Raw genomic sequence first — 4,783 nt, 5'->3', positions numbered from 1 at the left:
AAGCTGACATCACCAAAGAAAATGAAGACCCAGGCACAGGGTTGGGAAGCAGACCAGGAAAAGTTAAACCCGAGGACAAGATTATTGAACCAGTAAAACTCCTTAGGAGCTAGGCACCCTCCTCTGAACCTGGGCAGAAGTGCAGCCGTCCTGACTCAGAATGAGAGTGGACCCTCAGGCCTGCCACTGTGGTGACCTACTCACACCACCATCCTTCGGGTTCCCACAGGAAGGGAGAGGGCTGTGCAGGGTGGGGAACAGACAAGGCCTGTTGGTAAGAGCCCACTGAGTTGTTGTTGTATTGTGAATATTGTTTCTTCACATATATGTCCAGCAGCCAAGTTTCTTTTCTGTTTTTTTCTTTTATTGAATATTCCTTCGTTTAACTGACATTAGTTGACATTAGCCCCACCTGGACTGGAACTCACTATATAGAGCAGGCTGGACTCAGTCTCACAGAGATCTGCCTGCCTCTGCCTCCCCAGTGCTGGGATTAAAAGGCGTGCGTCACCATACCTGACTTATTATATATATTTTAAGGCCTATCAAGACTAATTTGTGCCCCCAAATGCCCTTCTGTGTGGGTCCATCCAGTGGATGCTAGCACTGAATCCTTAGATATGCCTGTTTCAATAGGAAAATACATAGGGGTCAGGAAAAGGAAATGGCCTCGTGGGAGGGGAGATAGAATGCAGGGATATAAAAGAGAAATAATGGAGAGGAAGGGTTAAATGGGCTGCGGAATGGGAGCACAGGGCAGACGAGGAAGTATGAGACAGATAACTAACACTGAATGCCTTTAGAGTCACATGGAGACCTACCACAAAAGAAGCTTCTTAAACTATATTCATATACAATATTAAAAGGGATTAAATCTGGGCATGCTGGCACATGCCTTTGATCACAACCCTCTGAAGGCAGAGACTGGTAGATCGCTATGAGATCGGGGTCAGCCGAGTTAAGTTCCAGGCCAGCTAGGACTAGAGAGACCCTGTTTCAGAGAGAGAGAGAGAGAGAGAGAGAGAGAGAGAGAGGAGAGAGAGAGAGATTTTAAAAGATTTACTCTGTAACAAGCGGACATTACCACTACCAGAAACCATAGGCTAGTGAATAAAAAGCCCAGTGTTTGTTTGTTTTAACACATGCACATTGAAAATCAGTTTCTTTTTCTGGTTTTTCCCAGCAGGATGATTTTGAAGGTACCAGATCAAGATGAGACACTCTCGCCCCCTAGTGGTCCTTTGGTTAATTTTTTTCTGTTTGCTTTTTTTTTTTTTTCAATGAATATTTTTTATTGAATTTTTGTGGATTTCATACAATACACCTTAATCATATTTAGACACTCTCTTATATACATCCCCTCATGCCCCCCATGGTATTTCATGCATTCTGTCATATATGTTAAAGCCTACTGAGTCAAGTTTGTGTACCTAGATGGCCCTCAGTGTGAGTTCATCCACTGGAGTGTGTTCGCATCACTCCCTTAAAGACGACCAGCTCTCTCTCAGCCAGCAGTGGTCAGATTCCAGTAGTTCCTCGGCTAAGGTTGGAGCCCACTGCCCATTTCCCCAGTTCTTTGCTGTTTTTTGTCTCATTGAGTTCTCATGGGTTTTGTGCATGATGTCACCACTGCTGTAAGTTTATATGAGCAAGGTCTCAGAGGTCCGGAAAGCGCTGTTTCCTTATGATCATGCACCGCTCCCATATTTCACAATGTTTCTTCTCCCTCTTCCACAATGGTCCCTGTGTCCTGGGTGGCAGAGGTTTGATATAGGACACATAAGAAGGCTCAGGAAACATAGTGGAACGGTGGGGGGGAGTAGAGAGAACACTAATGCATCTCTCAACTCTCGCAGATGAAGCTTCCTCATTCAACAGAGGGCAATGAACACAAAAGGCCACAAGTGCCCAAAGTGTAAAAAATAAGAGACTGTAGAGTACATGACCCTGGATAGGACTCTTTTATTAATTTCATTTTCATAGAGTCCGATTTATGTCCTCAAATGCTCCTCAGTGTGGGTTTAACCACGGGGCCCACCAAGAGTCCCATCCCTGTAAGACACTGTCTCTCCTCCTCCCAGCAGCCATCAATTGCCAAAAGTTCCTTAGGTTAGGTTGAGGTTTCTTACAGACTTCCCCATGTCTGCGCTGGGATTTTGTCTGGTTTGAGCTTGCATGGGACTTCTGCATGCTGTCACCATTAGTGTGGGTGTCTATGAGTAATTGACCAGCTATTTAGAAGGCTATTTTATTTATTCCTTGAAATTTTCATACACATAAACAATGTATTTTCATCTTATCTGCCCCCCAAATACCTCTTTCTCCAGCTCCCCTGGGACCCGCCAGTCTGTATCCCTGCCTACTCATTCTCTTTTAAAATCCTTATTATTGTTGTTAATAGCTCCAAGTCCAATTAGTATTAACCATATGCACATGGGTGTGGAGCCATCACACCCTGCAGGTGGGACAGAGAGACTGACAAATACCACCTCACGGCAGATTCAGAGTCCTCTTGGCCTGTGTGTGAATGTGCTTGTGTATGCATGTATGCGTACACTTTACTTGTGTGGATGCACCTGTGTGACCATGTGGGCATCAAATCCTCAGCATGTGCACCTTGAATCTGCACCCTCTTGGTCAACTACATGGTTTTTTTTTTTTACAATTTAAAAACATTTTTATTTTGGATTCATACAAGCAAATATTAAAATTCAAATGGAAAAACTAAAAAGAATAGTCAAGAAAAATCTGGAAAACAGATCATGGGGAAACTTAGCTTCCCTATTTAAACTTACTTTACATTTGCAGTTACAGAAACCTTGAGGTAATGCTATATAAATGGAAAGTCATTATCAGTGGAATTGAATAGAAAATCCAGAAATAGATCTGCCATAAAAGGTAACTTGACACATAAGAACAGTGTCCTGTAAATCAGTCAGATGAAGGTAGAATTTTCATTGTGCTATGCTGGGTCAATGGGTAGTGTCTGTACAATGTGCAGACTGGCAATGCAGTTTGAAATTGACCTCTCTCCTCTGTGCACCCTCTCCTGTTCTTCTCATTCATTCTCTAGGTCTAGTGCTTGCATGAAGCCCTTTGTTGCAATCACTACAAACCTAAATTTGGAAGACTAGCTGAGGAGAGATATGTTAATAAGGTCAAGTGTTATTGCAGCATTTTCCAAACATCTTTGGGATTGTTGCATTTATACAAATTTATTTTCTGTTGTTTTTTGAAGTCTTGGGGTTCAAACCCAGGGTCTCCTACATGATAGGTAAGTGCTATATCTATACTAATTTATATGTATCTTCATGACAATAATATTAAAAGCCAAGGTCACTCACATAGCTTCTGTTTGCTCTATCACATAGCTTCATGAATAGAAGTTGAAGAGTGCTTAGGTGCATGATTTTGGAGTAAGGCGTCTTGTGATGCTTCAACCAAGATGGCAGCTAAGTCTGCAGTTGCTTGAAAAAGTACAAGACTGAGGATTTGCTTCCAAGGGGACTCACATCAACAGAAATTTGGTGCTGGCTGTTGGCAGAAAGCCTGGTTCTTCTCTGCCAGGGTCTCTCTATGGGCTCTTCAGGTGTCCCTGTAGCATGGCAGAAGACCAACTCCAGAGCAAGTGAGAGAGAAAACAAGAGAAACACCACATCTTCCAAAACCTCGCCTCTTCAAGTCCTATTCTGTCATTTTGACAGCATCCTACTGGTTATACATGTCAGCCCTATTTAACACAGAAGGGGATCCCACAGGGTACAAAAGCCAGGAGCGAGTGGGCAGTCTTGAAAGTTGGCTACCTCGACATTCCTCTTCCTGTTACCAATGAGGAACTTAGAAACATCTAGCTTTTTTACCCGAACTACCGACTTCTAAGAAATCAAGCTGATGGAACATTTCATAAAATAATGAGGATAATACATCTTTTCTTTTTTAGAAATTAAAATTTTAAGATTCTTTTTTTTTAATTTTTAAAAATGATTTATTTAATAACAACATACTTAGAAGAAGCATATCATTACAACACAATTGACAAACGGTTTCCTGAGGTAGGATGCATCTCTTTCAAAATTGGCTGTAAATTTTTAGGTTTACAGTTGAATTATTACGAGAACCTTGAGAGTGAGTAGGAAGGATGGACTGGCAGGTTGGCAAGCTGGCAGGCTAGTAGGTGAGGTGACTAAGCAGTCAGATATTCCTGATCAGGGCCAGTTTGGGGGGAAGAGATGACCTGCTCCTGCTGTGAGAACCCTGGGTTTCATCCACTTCTCTACCAAGATATTTACCAAACTCTTAAACAAAAGACTAGCAACTCCTCAAAGACCAATTCTGCCCTCTGTGATTTTGTAAAGTTCATCCCACCTTGCATGTCCTTTGTCCTGCAGAGTTTGGATCTGGCCTGAAGTGTCTTAGCTGTCTTTCTCAATTCTGACAGTCTCATAACTGTGCTGTCAGCATTAATCTTTGTTCAAGTTCAGACCTGGACTGATCTTCCTCCTTACTGTCTGAAACTCTCCTCAACCCACAACTCCCCTTGGGACAGGCCTTTGTAGAGCCAGGAGTAGGCTGCTGCTGCAAGGCGGCTGGGTGGAGCCTGTCTTCAGCAGCTTGGAACTAGAATGTGTCCTCTGCTCCCAGGGGCTCTGTGTTTAAAAACAGCACAGGCAACCCTCCCTGTGCTGGTGACACACAGACTCATGAGGGTGAATAATCATTTTGATAGTCATTTTGGGGGTAAGCAACAGAACAGTGAATAAAAACTCATCTCCAACTAAAAATA

This window comes from Nannospalax galili, unplaced genomic scaffold (assembly GCF_000622305.1).
Source record: "Nannospalax galili isolate Female #2095 unplaced genomic scaffold, S.galili_v1.0 scaffold632, whole genome shotgun sequence".
Lineage (NCBI taxonomy): Eukaryota > Metazoa > Chordata > Mammalia > Rodentia > Spalacidae > Nannospalax > Nannospalax galili.
The sequence above is the reverse complement of the archived record's forward strand: the minus strand, read 5'-3'. Positions refer to the sequence as shown.